The sequence below is a fragment of the Lycium barbarum genome, chromosome 5 (assembly GCF_019175385.1).
Source record: "Lycium barbarum isolate Lr01 chromosome 5, ASM1917538v2, whole genome shotgun sequence".
NCBI classification, from domain to species: domain Eukaryota; kingdom Viridiplantae; phylum Streptophyta; class Magnoliopsida; order Solanales; family Solanaceae; genus Lycium; species Lycium barbarum.
Window position 1 is genome coordinate 13,658,465 of NC_083341.1, and position 15,894 is coordinate 13,674,358.

General features: G+C 33.7%; 1 long non-coding RNA gene across 8 annotated transcripts; it reads right to left on the minus strand.

Moving 5' to 3' along the window:
- Positions 1 to 212: 212 nt before the first annotated feature.
- LOC132640506 (uncharacterized) lies at positions 213 to 6,293 on the minus strand. Of its 8 annotated transcripts, none has more exons than XR_009582256.1 (7): positions 6,148 to 6,293; positions 5,713 to 5,911; positions 5,488 to 5,642; positions 3,423 to 3,619; positions 3,253 to 3,338; positions 2,915 to 3,150; positions 214 to 2,315 (listed from the first exon to the last, which is right to left on the minus strand). It is a non-coding gene; the product is annotated as an uncharacterized LOC132640506 (long non-coding RNA). The 8 variants fall into 8 exon arrangements; XR_009582254.1 differs by having other exon boundaries at positions 215 to 2,315; positions 2,915 to 3,009; XR_009582252.1 differs by having other exon boundaries at positions 2,915 to 3,338.
- Positions 6,294 to 15,894: the final 9,601 nt, after the last annotated feature.

Below are 15,894 nucleotides of genomic sequence, written 5' to 3' on the forward strand. Positions count from 1 at the left end.
AGGGTTAACGCCCCAAATTCATGTTAATTATCCTATCCCAACTCCGTTTTCCCTCTTCCGAGTTTCAAACAAAGTAAATGGGCAAGTTCAAAGGTTAGCTAACCCCTTGAAAACATTCAAGAACAAGAATAATTAAAATAGCAAAACTTACTTGATTAAGAACAATGCAAATGAATAAATAAGCACAACAAGAGTGTCAATCTTAATTGTCACCAAGAGATTTCCATCAACAAGGATTAAAAAGAAGAAAGAACAATTTTTGTAGGAACCCTAGCTTCCAACTTGTGGGAGCTGCCAAAGATATCTGATGTTTTGCCCTAATTTTCTATTTATATGAACTGGAATGGAAGAAATCGTCAAATCCCAGGTTCTGGTTGAAAATTCCCGAAAAACCTTCAGTGCGATCGCGCCACGTCACTGCGCGATCGCGTGAAATTGCTTCGTTTATGTATCGCGAACGCGTGAAGAAGTATCGCGATCGCGCAGAGTCACGAACGCGCGTGACCGCGAACGCGTGAACTTACTGCGCGTTCGCGCAGAGTCACGGACGCGCGTGACCGCGAACGCGTGAACTTACTACGCGACCGCGCAGAGCAATATTTCGCCAATAATTTCCAGAACCTCCAGTTATTTCCAGTTTTTGCAACTTTTTTGCTTGTTTTCCATACTTAGGCTCTAGGGACCTCGTATTACCTGAAACATGACAAAAACTACGTAAAATGACATAGACTTGCTTAAAAACAAGTAAAACTTATAGTTAAAAAGCATCGATAGTGGCATAAAATCACGCCACATCAGTATGGAAGAAGAAGTTGTTGATTCTATTTTTCAAAAATATAATTAAATAGATAAAATGACAAAACAAGGACCTCATCAGTGATCAGAAATTAAATAAAAATAAACTAGTACAAAGTCATTCTCTAATCCATCAAAAACTTTCTTATTTCTTTCCTTCCACAGAATGCACATAATGACTAAGGGGAAGCATCTCATGTGTTGCACCTACTCCTCATTCATCTACAGGTCTGGCTATGCAGTACATTCCTTTATTTTCAAATTTTACTTATCACAACATTGTCTGTTGATCCTTTATAGGAACATTTTACAATGTATGTAGTTATATGTAAATACAACCCCGAACGCATGAACAAACAGGTGCCTCGAGAAATTACCTATGGCCACTTAACTTGAGTAGCATGCTATCACCCGCCAGAATTTCCTACTTCTAACGTTTGAGTTTCTCTACTTGCCCAAACCCTCTTTGCCAAACTGCATCCTCCCCTTATCCCTGCTCTTTCTCCCCTACGGATCGACTCCCTACCACAATCTCTTTCTTCCCTCCACCTCTCCCTATGCGCTGCAATTTTCACTTTCGCAAGATTGTGTTAAATACTTTTATACCTTGCCACACTATTTTTTGGTTTTTAAATTTAACAAAGTTCAGTTTATGTCTAAACAAAACGCAAATCATTTATACCACACAATCAAGGTACTGATAGAAACTTATGAAACTATATCTATCCCAGTCCATTTCCTAAAGCCGATAGGAGATATTTCCTCTAATTTTCGTGGATCGTCTTGGGCTTGTTCTCATCCTGACATGGAACCACTACATCGATGGTGCAGAGTATAATAATCTGCACCAAAGTTATCAAATTAAAAAAATATAATGCACTAAATCAAGGTTCACGGTGCAGAGTAATCTTTACAACACTTATCAAATAGAAAAACATAATACATTGAACAAGGTTCATGACAAAATTGCACCAATTAAAACACCCGACCCATGTTTAGTATTAGTTGTAAATTTTCTCAAGAGTATTGACAAATAACAATCGGATGATCTACATAAGAATGATGCACCTAAAATCAAATAATAGAAAATTCACAAAATACAAGGATTATAATAAGAAATATCTAAAAAGATAAAATAGACAGATTATCAAAATAGATACATTACCTAGTTCTCTGCATCTAAAGAGCAAATGTCATAATTTCAGAACCTGTTGGAGCTTAAGAAATGTTTCTTTAGAATCAATGTTAGAAATTAATAAGATAGTGAATATACCAATAGCGCCAAGAGTATCAGACACCAAATGATTATATTAATTGCACGACGCTTTGGAAACCATAGCCAATCAACTGAAGTTTTAAATGATGGTTTGTCATTTGATTAAGCACCTCGAAGAATGAATCCAAAATATATAGGTGTGATTTTCTTAGTACTGATGAATGATAGAGGTCTATTGTATAGTAATATCAGCTTGTGGAGTAATCAACCACGAAACCCTGCTTAACAAGTTGAAGTCTGGAACCTGTTAAAGATAAAATCAGGTATAGTAAAGGTCAGTTCAAGCAAGTACATCAACTTGGTATATGTTGAGTGTGGAAAGAATAGAGTTAACCAAACTTCTTGTGTTGCAACTTACAACTCAATTTTGATTATTCTTCTTGCATGACATTTAAGTTAGGCTTAATGCATATGCGGCCCCTAAACTTGCACCTTTTTTTTCATTTTGGCACCTCAACTAAGTGTTGTTCCTATTGAACCCTTGAACATGAGCCTCAAGTGTGTTTATCAAACACAATCCGACTTACATAGCATATATGGTGAGTTTCATTTTTTTAGCTTGCTCGTGAATGTCAATCGCATCCTACATGAAAAATTCAACCAATTAAAACACCCGACCCATTTTAATTATACACTGTTAGAGTCCTGATTGTTTCACATCAGATTCTCACAGACGTTAAGTGCATAGATTGTGTTCTTTTTTTATTTTAAGAAAATGCATAGATTGTAATCTGGTTAAATAGTTTTGGATATTCAACCCACGATCCATTTTTCAGCACTTCAACATAACCAAAGGAACTAATTGGAGTATCATTAATCACAATAGAAAAAATCTGTACATACGTCATTAATAACTGGATAAATCAACAAATACTTTTGATGATACGATATCTCAGCCATCATCGGTGAACGTTTTATACCTGCATCTAGAATACGATCTGCAACATGAAAAGCAATGTTTAAATTCTTCCTAGCAATTTTTGCAGACTATATACAAATATATACCGCAATATATTTTATGTAGAGTTATATCCTTAGCTGCCTCGATTAACCTTTTACAGATCAAATTATCGTTTATCCTGTAGGAACGACAATTTTTTTATAAGGATCTTGTACGAACAAAAGTTTTAATAATATACTAATATAATAAACAATTAAAAACAAATAGACAGATGGTTTACCTTAAATATTCCATGTTAACAAGAAGTTGTTCTTGGATGTCTTCAACCTCCTCAATCTTAAAGTAATCTAGTTCACTTCGATAATTCTTCAAAAAAAACAAAATTAACTTCTTTACATGAAAAGAAGTTAAGCAATACAAATGCTAGATATACTGCACAATAGAACTTACTATCTTCAACGGGAACATCTTCCTATCCAATTTAACAAACTTTCCTTTACACCATCAATCCCATGTGTTCCCAGTTAAATCATAAAACTCAAGCTTAAAGAGCCTTAACACAGTACCAATTGTTCCAGCTCTTTGAATCGCAGTACCAATTGCTCCATCTTCTTGAATCGTGTGGTCTAATTTGACCAACTATATACCTATAACATTTTTTTTTAATTAAAACTACAATGAGATAAACAAATCTGATAAATTGGAAAAGACTGATTTTCTTTACAATTCGACGTCTGACCCCATGGTCTTCGAGTCGACCACTACTAAATTAAAAAAAAAAACACGGGGACTTCACAATCTGGGGAATTGGTTGCGATGCAAAATGGGGTAGAAATAGAGTCTTGCACAAATTCAGAAGATGAACAACAACAAGAAGGGGAAATTCAAGTGGTGCCGTTTGAAGGATAGTCTAGCTTGGTCCCTCAACAATGGTTGCTTGAGGAAACTATTCCAGTAACTTCCCAAGAACAGATAACTGAATAAGAAGCCTCTTTATGGGTTCATCAAAATATTTTAAAATTGAGTAAGATATATGGGGTGGAATTCCAGGGTTGTGAATGGTAAGCTCAGTCTTCACTAATGAAGATAGAAAAGAGAAGGCAGTCAATTTCTGATGAGAAGACCTTTGGATGTTTGCTCTACTCCTAATCCTAAAGGGTTTAAAGACGTGCAGCCCTGAAGTTTGGAGTAAAGTACAAAGACGGTGGCTTATGAAGTGGCTATGGAGATACAACAAGGAATAACATGCTCTGTGGAGAGAGATTATTTTTTAAAAATATGTACAAGAAGGAAATTGGTGTTCAAATCTTGCCAGGCTAGCTTATGAAGTTGGTATTTGGAGGTCAGTTGGGAACTTATGAGAGGAGTTTTATTAAAACACCGGACTCAAGATTGGTAATGGTAGAAAAATAAGTTTTTGGGATGATGATTGGTTGGGACGTTGTCCTCTAAGGACACTCTTCCCTGATCTTCACAATCTGTCTAGCACACCTAACACATCAATTATGGAGGCATGGAACTAACAAGGATGAGATCTAATCTTCAAGAGAGCTTTAAATGATTGGGAGATTGTAAGAGTCGCCGAGCTACACAAGTAGGGACGGATTCACTTACTTAGAAAGGAGGAAACAATCTCAACTTTTCAGTGAAGAGTGCTTAATTATTTGCTAAGCAGCTCCATTCTTTGACAAGGTAAATTTTATTTAAAAAAGTACCAAGATGGTACAGGATACAAAAGTTCGAATACCACCATTGACATAACAATATTACAAATCTCTGATCTCTTCTAGAAAGTTCAAATATTGCTTCATATTCAGTTGTTCACAAAGTGACTTGGCCTTGGAAACAAATTTGGATGGCAAATCCCCCTACAAAGTTTCATGTTTTGTCTGGCTTGTAGTTAACAAGGATTTTTTAACTCATGAAAATTTACAGAAGGAGGGATGGGATTTGGTGTCCAGGTCCTCTGTAATGAAGCTCTATAACACAATAGTCATTTGTTCCTCCATTGTTAAAGTGACTGATCATCTGTGGCAGTTGTTCTTGACATTGGGGAAGGTGCAATAGGTAATGCCAAGGAATACTATTGACCTGATGAAGTGCTAGAATTTAGCAGGGAGTAAAGCAAGGAATAAGAAATGGTGGAAAGTCATTCTGGCTTCTATTTGGGGGACAATGTGGAAAGAAAGAAATGCCCGGTGTTTTGAGGGCAGCCAAAACTCTTTACAGAAGATCAAGCTCAATTGTATTTTGTCATTGCATCTCTGGTGTAAAAAATATCTTGTAGAGGAGTCTGAGTCAATATTAGAGTTATTGGAATCTTTGTAAGTAAATACATTTTAGACTCATGGATCTTTTTATAAATCTGGTCCAAACACAGAATTTTGTGCTTACGGATATATTGTTACCTTTCTAAAAAAGAGAAGTAAAATATGTTTTTTGAAATAGTAAAATTTTTATTGAAAGAAAGTATCAATATGGTACAATTAGTACAAGCCTATGTCACTAAAATTACCTATCAGCAACAAGATTCTCAGAGATGACTAAGAAATAGATGTATGGAATTTTCTCGTCATCAAGATACACTTCGTCCCTGAAGAAGTCATCATCCTAGATTGAATTTAATATCATCTGCTTGTGAACTCTTAATTCATGTAGCATCTTCTCTAACTAAAAATAAATAAATTAGTACATGTCCTCCTGAAAATTTTAAAATAAAGATAGTATTAATATTGAATACCTCTTTCAACTTTGCATTTGTCACTTGCGGTGTAACTACCCAAGGAGTTGGGGCATGCCTGAAACGACACCAACTTACGTCGCATGTAGTACTCAATCGCATCGCCTCAGAACAACTCAATTTTGTTTCTTCTAAAGTAACAATAGAGTTGTAAGTAGGACATGGGGGTCTGATTACTCCATACATCATTCCGTAGGCGCTGACAAATAAAAAAATAAAGACATATGAACAAACTGACTACAAGGATGTAAATGTACAATTTACATATTTTTTTATTAGTAACATAAATATTTGTTGATAGAGACGCCCAAGACATGCAAAAGTACAAAATGTGGTTGATTGAGCAGATCGTTAGAAACACAAAACGATGATAGCCATTTTATTTTCATATTGGACTATTTACAGTCTTATCAATTTTAGCTATAACAGACTTACCAAAATTTTGCTTTTCTAGCATTTTCTTCTCTGTAAATTCAACCTTTCGGTCTGCCTTTTGCAATTTCTCTATTTGTTGCTTCTTTTCGTCCTTTAGGCGAAGCTGTTCTTTCTTTGACCATCCTCGTTTTTCTCGTTGCTTCATCTCTGATATTTTGCTTTTGAATTTGTGACCACTTAGAAAATTTAATTATAATTTTTAATAATAAAATCGACCCCCCACCAGGCCTGACCCAACTAAGCCCAAAAAACCCACAACCAGATTAGCGGGCTGGATCGGACGCCACATTTTATCATCAACCTAGAATCAATTCGGCCCCTTAACGGTGAGCCCGACCCAAAACTAATAGGACTCACTCTCTTGGAGGTCAGGTTGGGCCCCATACTGCAATACTATATAGGAAAAATTACGTGTTATAGCTACTTTTAGTACATAATTAGTGATATTAACTACCTTTTGTTTTAATTACTAATAATAACTAAATACTTTTTGAATTTAACTAATATAGCTACACAATAACTTTCAGTTACTGGTGCGCAAATACACCTAAAATTTAGCACCCCCAATCCCATATCCCCCTTTTAATGGTAACAGTATTAATCACTCAATATACATTACCATTCTCTCTCCTTTTTCATAAATTTTTGACTTTCTCTATTCTCACTCACTACCCATTTCAGATTTTTCATTTCTCAAATCCCTAAAAAATTCTCTCTCTCCTTCTATCAACCACCATTACCACGGGTGGCGGCCACCCCTCTCTCAAAAAAATTTTGGTTTCCATGATTTCAAGCTTTGTGGACAAAATTAAACATAAGAAAGCAATTAACCTTTCCATTTTCTTTTTTATGTGAATGATGTTCCAACTAGAATGATCATTCATTATGGTTGTGGGCTTATCTCCCATTGTGGGCAAGTTGTAGCTGTAAATGCCAAGACTTTTGGGCTGTGGACCAGTGCCCATAAATTTGGACCGAGTTGCATTTGATCTGTGACTAGTGTTTTTTTGGTGGTCTAGGGTTTTTTAGGGTTTTGAGAAGATGAAAAATATATGTATTTGTGTATGTTCTATGATATAGCTACCAATTGTTATGGTTGTTGGTGGTTTATTTATGTAAGTTTTTCTATATTTTTGTGTATTTTTTTCAAATTAATTCCATCAGTTCATCTAGTTTCAAATGAGTGACGAAAATACATTGTAAGTTTTCTATATATTTGTGTATTTTGTTCAAATTAATCCATCAAATACATGTGTGATGCAAATTGTTACTCACACAAATACATGAAATTTAATATAAAAATACATGGGGTTTGATTAGTAACTTCAAATACATTGGTTATGCTATCAAATACATGTGTAAATCAAAATGAAATAAATATTGGAAACTTCAAATACATTACCGCTAAAATACATGGGTGATGCAAATTGTTACTCACATAAATACATGAGATTTAATATAAAATACATGGGGTTTGATTGGAAACTTCAAATACATTGGTTATGCTATCAAATACATGGGTAAATCAAGAACGAAATCAATATTGAAAACTTCAAATATATTGGCTGTTGAATGTTTTCAAATTTTGAATTTTTGATTTTTTATGTTTGAATATTGAAGATTGGATGGAGGAATAGAAAATGGTTATGGAAAGGTAATCTAAAATCTGATTTTGTGGAAGGGTATGGTAAAAAATATCAACTAATAGCTAATTAATTGATCCCACCGTTATGGCCTTAAATCAAGGGTTTATTTTTTACTGTGTTACTATGTATTTATAAGCATCAAATACATCCGAAAAAATACCTTAATTTGGAAAAACATAGCTACAAATGGTAATTTTTAAAAGGTAGCTATAAACGATATGAAACTACCAAAAGGTAGTCATTTTGTTAATTTTACCTACTATATATTCGTTTTGACTTCAACTCTCATTGTTCATTTTCATGCCCATGCCTCAAAAAAGAATATAAAGAATCTCATCAATTATGTCAATCTTAATAATCAGATGATTAATACCATGAAATTATATATTTATTAATCTAGAAAATTTCACTTCTTAATTTATTTTGCATAGTTGTTTATGTATATCTTTTCTCATTTTAATTAATCATCTCAAAGTGATGATTGATGCATGTGACTATATGATCTTTCCATATCATATGTAGTGTGCAATATATTTTGTATGTGTGGTGTTGATAGTTGATGCGGCCACATAACCTTCACATCTTTGTATCAAAACTCACAAATAAGACACATCACTAGCTATTTAAAAAGTCCATCCAAAATAAAATATTTGCATAACTAACACATCACTAATCAGTTTTTCTTTCTTTCTTTTTTATAATTTTTTATGTTTTACTTTTTATTTTTTCTACAAATTTCAATATTTTCTAAACGAAAATAAAATTACAACTTCACTATTAATTAAAAAAAATTGGGGTCTCAAGTTTTTAAGGCCTAAAGCAAAGACTTTTATTGTGGAAAAAGAGCTTTCAGAAGATCTCTTTTTAGCTTTTAGTCATATAATAAAGAGTACCAATAAAACAAGAATTATAGAATACATATACATGTGAAAAGAAAAAATAGAAACACCCAAAAGAAAGAGTCATATTAGTGAAAATCGAAAACTACAAAAATAAAGTCATGTTTTAGGATACTGATTTGTCTTTCAAAAGAAAGAGAAAATTTTACACAAAAAATATTTTCGTTTTAAATAAGTTAGTATTTTTCTTAGGCTATGAATAGTTAATTAGTAATATTTTTATTTTATTTTTTTATTTAAGAAAATCAAAAGCAAAAATAGGACTAATTGGGTAGTGCCACCCTACAAGATTCTTTATCCCAAACTATCCAACTCATCATTGGTTTTTGTCTCCATATGCACTATCATATACTCGAGACTTATTGTGCATTTTTCATTCCTTGTGCACCAATTCACAATACATATAGGATACAAATTGAGAGGATAAACATCATATACACTCATACGTCCTCCATATATACATACACAAGCACACAATTTTAGCAAGTTTCAGGTTCATCTCAACGAAACATAAAAAAATAAATCGATTTGAAGTCCAATTCTACCTCTCTTACTTTCTATTATCCGCTTATCTTGATTATGATTGAAACATGACTATTGGTTTAGATGCTCCTAAATGAATTATCTTGTTCTAATGTTGAATCTTGTTTAACAAATTGAGTAGAACATGAATCATCTGATCCATAGAGATTAAATGAGTCGTGTGGGATTGGAAGATTTACACGATCGATCAGGTTTAATAAAGTTGTTAACGTAAATAACATAATTTTTAATATCTTTTAGAAGTAGCAGTTTTAATAACACTTTTAACATATATTTTTTAACAAATAACATCCTAACAATTTAAGAGATTAATCTCCTCTTTCTCGTCCCTCTCAAAAACAAAATTTAAGAATTAAACCCCTCTTTCTCTCTCCTCCTTAAATACAAAATTTAAGATTTAATGCCTCTTTCGCATGGACTGGTCTTTAATTTTTGTCCTTCAAATGGTACCAAATGTGTTAAAAGTCCAATGTTGTTTGAACGGAAAAATTGGAAGAAATTGCTCGTTTTGTTCTTTAAATGGATGGGCTGGTCTTTAATTTTTGGGAAGCTTGTGGGAGTTTACCTTCGGCCATCTAGTTTACCAAATATGACCAAAGTTTACATTTTCTATACACTTCGACTGTATAGATGGTGTTTAAGTATATATATTATATGTATATTTAGTATAATGTATACATTAACTATGCATAGTGTACATATTTTGTAAATTAGATGGTTGAATAGTATTCGACTGTAACTTTCCCTTAATTTTTACTCTTTGACAACTGAGCTTATGCGTAGCGGGGACATAACTCGTGACGTGAAAATATAAACATATGCCCCGTAAAAAAATTACTCTTTCTATCCCAATTAATGTGTCACACTTTCTTTTTTAGTGTATCCCAAAAAGAACGTCACTTTTCTATATTTAGAAACAATTTAATTTTATGAGATGATATTATCTAATGCTTGTTTTGAACCACAAATTTCAAAAGTTTTTCTTTTTTTTCTTATACTTTGTGCCGGATCAAATAGTGTCACATAAATTTGGACTAAGAAAGTATTTGTTATGAGGGCCAAAAACTAAAGACCAGCACAAAAGAGAGTCAAAATTGCAAATATGATCCTTGTCCAACTGAATTAAGAACTGTATTTGTTACAATCGACAAAAATTAATGACCAGCACAAAATTGGGTCAAAAGTGCAAATGATCCTTTAGTCCAACAACTACTGACCCGACCGCCAGTAGGGATGGCAATGGGGCGGTGTGCGCGGGGCGGGGCGGGTTTAGACATATGTGGTGCGGTGCGGGTCGAAATAAATTATTTAAAAATTCTTTGCGGTGCGGGGCGGGTGTGGGTTAGAGGTTAAAATTATGTATTTGTGTAGAGCTGTTAATATGGGCTTGGCCCCCGAGGCCGGCCCAACCCAACTCTTTATTTAAGTAGGGTTGGGCTAAGAATTCTTTGGCTCATATAGAAGTGAGACTCAAAAGTCCAGCCTTTCTTGGCCGCGGGCCTCAAGGGTTGGGCTGAGGCCAGCCCTTGAGGCCTGAAAAGAATAATAAATTAATTAATTTTAAAAAAATATAAGTAAATTAAACAAAAAGATAAAAAGTAATGAGAAAAAAGAATGTACTTACTACTAAGTAGTAATTAGAAAATGGAGTAATACCTTTTAGTCTTAGAAGTTATATTATGTTTAATTTCTTTTGAATGTGATCTGAATTAGTGATTAAAAATAATAATTTATATTTGTTCTTTTGAATTTTTTCTTCTATGATATGGATTAGCGCAAGAATGGGTGGTAGGAGATTCTATTTTGCAAAAGTTTCATGTTCAAATTGTACCAAAATTTACTTAGAAAATGTTATTTCGAAAGACGAAAAAACTTAAAGAACTGGCCCGTCCTAGCCCACGGCCCGCTTAGAGCTAGGTTGGGCTGCCATTTTTCAAGTCCTTCAATTAAAAGGGTCAGCTCATCCTAACCCATTTAATTCTTTGATTCTTTAGGGATGGACTGGACTGGGCTGGGTTGGGCTGGGCCAGCCCATTTTGACACCTCTATATTTGTGTTTGCTTTCATCGTGCCAAACTGCAAACTGGCACTTCTTCCGTCTATATCTCAATTCTCTAGATAATGGGATGAAAGTAAATTTGAAAGGCAACTGAATGCCATTTTTCTTGGCATAATATATTCTAACTTTGCAAATAACACATTAATTTACATGATCATTTTCATTTATTTTTATAAGAAAAAATAAGTTTGATAGAATAGTTTACTTAACTAAGACAAGACTTCGTTTATCATTTCATGTCCACGCAGATAATATTCGCACAATTATGTATCTAGTTATCATTTTAAGAAGATTCCGTCAAAGTTAAAATAAAGTCCATCTTATGTTATAGCAAGGGGCATCAATTTTCGCTGAGTAAAAGTAAACTCTTTAATAAAAATAGCATTACATATGTACACAGTAATAATTCTTTTCTAATTCCTAAATTTTTAGTTTTCCAAAAAAAAAAAAAACTAAACTTTTTTATATAATTTATAAAGTTAATTATTTACTAATATTAGTTGCTGTAAGTGAGCCTAGATTTGGATGAAAGCAACAGTGTCAAAACACTTCATTACAGTTGTGTGGTTATTATCTAAAAGGACTCATTTAAAGTCCAGTTATTCTCAAAAGGTCAGAGTTCAAAAATGAACCAAAGAGTGGATCATCATTATTGGAACAAGTTATACCCGCGGGTGAATGCGGTTTTGTGCGCGGGGCGGGTGGACGCGGGTATAAATGCTATGCGGGGCGGGGCGGGTTGAAAATTTGCGGGTTAAGATAGAACCCGCACCGCACCGCCCCACCCCGTTGCCATCCCCAACCCATCTAAACTAACCCCCTTGCCCTTCAATACAGCACACATCAACTCCTCTTTCAACCCTAGCTCTTTCGGGTCGGGTTTTTACGATAAAATGGACAGAGAATGGGATCGAAGCCGGGAACATATATGTATATTTAGTATAATGATACACTAATTATATGCTGTGTGCATATTTTATAAACTAATAACTGAACGTATTTGCCTGTAATTTCCCTTAATTTTTGCTCTTTAGTAATTGAATTTATACCTAGTGGGGATAAATTCTTTAAAGACGCGCCACATAACTTGTAAAATATTATGATTCGATAATGTAAACTTACGCACACGAAAACATTATTTGTGTTGAGGGACAAAAAATCAAAGACCAGCACAAAAGTGCAAATGACCCATTTGATATAGTTTGAAAGGGAAAAAAATTAGGAAAAATGTTCAAAAACACTCCTCTACTTTGGAAAAAGGGCTAAAAATACCCTCCGAACTAATTTTGGGTCAAAAATATCTCTCCCGTCATTAAAGTATGAAAATTCCCAAATTTCCCAAAATAACCCGATTTCATTTTTTAAAACTCGTTTCATTATTTAAGCCGACCTAACTAATAATAACCCGATCCATCTAAATTAACCGCCTTCAATACAACAACATCAACAACTCCTCTTTCAAACCCTAGCTCTTCCGGGTCGGGTTTTACGACAAAATGGATAGAGAATGGGGATCGAAGCCGAGAAGCGGCGGCGCCGCCTCCGCCCAAAACGAAGCCATAGACCGCCGTGAGCGGTTACGCCGACTAGCTTGAGAAACCGAGAAACAATAGACTTAGCAAAAGATCCTTATTTCATGCGAAATCATCTCGGTAGCTATGTTTTTGTTGACTTAGCAAAAGATCCAATCAATTGAATAATCATTTACTACTAATTGTTAGTAGGAAACTTCCATGGTAAAGAGGTAGATGTAATTGACTTAACAAGAAAAAAAAACTTGAATTTAATCATTGATGTTTTAATTTTTCAAATATATATAAGCGACGACCACACGGCTCTATACCAAGTCATGAGTGATAGCAAAATCAAGCCGCCGTCTATATAAAAACGGACGAAATCCCAAAGAAGGCCTATGGTAGAGTAAAAAAAAAAAAAAGTATGTTGAGGTTACAAAGTCACTTGGACGTATGCTAAACAAAATGAAAGACGTCGGTACGGAGTCACAACAACTATGACTGTACTCTAAGCTATAAGAAACGGATTCTTAAACTATGGACAGATACTACATTAATAAATAGGGAAGCTTCACTGAGAAAAGAAGTTGAGGGATGAAGTTGCTTCTCTCTAATAGCCCTATTAAATAGGAGGTAAGCATAAATAAAGAATTTGAGACCAAATCCCTTTGACACACTCGTCCACCACAAGCAGCGTTTCACACACTCAACATTTTCAAAGTGTGTGTAATACACTATTTTTTTTTTTTTTTTTACCACTTTAAAAAATGATGTGTGTTAGATATACTTTGATAAGGTTGAGTGGGTAAAGGGTTGCCGCGATGGACGGATGTGTCATAGGAATTTAGACTCAAGTTCTGAAAGTAAACTACATAGTATTTTGCCTATTTTAATTTATTTCCTTTTGTTAATGAGACATGGTTGTAAGTTGTAACAGCTAGGCTAGAAAAACTAACAAACCCACTTGAAAACATGTGTTAACTGGGTCAATTTCCACATTATTCTAACTAAATCATACTTTAACAAAATAAATAGTCCACTTTCATTAGATACAAGTTGCACCCCAATAATTTTAGTAAAGGGGTCCAGCTTTTTTCTTTTTCAATATTAATTTGAAGGCTCCAAAATGAACAAAAGTTGAGAACTATTTCGTGATCGAAAATTCAAAAGCAAATACAACTTCCTATTCATTGCATGATTGAGTTGGGGACATAAGAGAATATTCTAGACTAGGGTACTAGACTCCTCTTTTCTTTTCTTTTTTAGTAAACAAGTGACTACTTAAACGTGAAACACATCGAGGATGGTTCTCGTTCATTAATATAATAACTATAAATAGAATTTTATAAGTAATAAAAAAGTAAATAATTCATGTCATACATTCAAAATACATTGTAAATTGCCTTAGTCAATATTAGTCCCCATAATTCCTTGAAATAGCGCAATTGACCCAGACCACCCATAACTATAACTTACGTTAACTAACTTCCTACCTCTACTAGAAGCGTCTCCCACCATCTTAAAGGAAAAAAAGGATGAATGGACGAAGAACTAAATAATTTTATTAAATTTACACCAAAACACATTACTTCATTATGATTAAATAATAATTTAAGATTAAAATATATATTAATTAATAATGGTTGAGTGATTGAAAAAATGTATGTTACGTTGAAGTCACATATCACGTTACTATTATTAACTTTGTGCAAATATCAAGTGCAGGTGAGTTTTTCTCCGAAATGAAAGACTGAGGATGGACTCAAGGACAGCTGTTGAAGATAAGGTATAAGTTCATCCCAATTCAATGTTTTTACTCAATTGTTGCATGTGCTTAAAATTCACTGAATAAGTACAAATAATGAATTTCGAACTGTACAAATCAAATGAGTCACAATAGAATTCAAAATTGAAAGACATAAAGTTTAAATTCTTAATTCGCCTCTAACTTAAAAGTTAAGTCTTTCCCTTGTGTACTAATCTTTGAAATTTCATTACAAAACGTCCAAATCAAACAAAAGAGGAAAGAACAAAGACCTAAAATTAAGGACGTCGTCCGAAGAGAGAGCAGAACCTTTCGTGTGAGTAGGGTTATCTCTTGTTTAAAGAAACGTTTTTGATTTCTGGGGTCCCTCTTCACCCTACAAAAAAACAATTAAAGTGATGTGATGTGATTTTACCTCTAGAATTGAAGGTCGAAAAATTGAATACCTCTTCCTATAATTTGTATTCTCCCACAAATCCAAGATGGTCTTGGTGGTTGTTAAAATTAAGGGAAGCAGAAATTAGCTAATGAAAACATAATTCAACCCAAAGCGCATATACATCTTAGTCAATGAAAATATGATTCAACCCAAAGTGTCTATTTTAGGGTTGGATTGATTTGGACTAAAAACCCAACTCAAATGTATGCATGAGAAATTTTGTCAAAATATTTTCTATTTTTTATTTAATATGTTAGATATATAGCCAAAATATAATGGTAATTAAAAATATTATAAGAAACTAAATAATAATGAAGCTAAAACTTGATAAGAGTTGGGCGGGTTGAATTACGATTCATAGAAGACCATACTGACCCAACTCATCTCATCTCAAATGACATTTGGACGGATTAATAATTCACTCATCTATTAACTCAGCCCATTTTAGTTCAACCAAAATCACTCAATTCGCCCATTTGACACTTCTATTAAGGAGGTATGATTAAGTTAATTGTGTGTTAACATGTCACTAACTTACGTATACTTTCTTTATCTACCTACTTTTAGATATAATTAGGTCAAACAATTGATTTTCCTCCTTGCATAATTTCTTGTTCGCTTTTGATAATTTTTATCTTTATTAAGGGTTGGAAAGACATGGAGCCATTGATCATTGATAAGTGTGGCCACATATCTATTTAGTGGTTATTGATTGTAGAGGAAATTGATGTTTGTCCTTTTGGATTTTAGTAATGTTGACCCAATTTTTACGGGTGAGTGATACGTCCATTATTGAGCAACTTTCAATAGTGCTTTTATGCTTATAAGTTGTTTTCAGCTTTTTTTGAGTGTTTGGCTGGCCAGCTTAAAGTCATTTTGTGC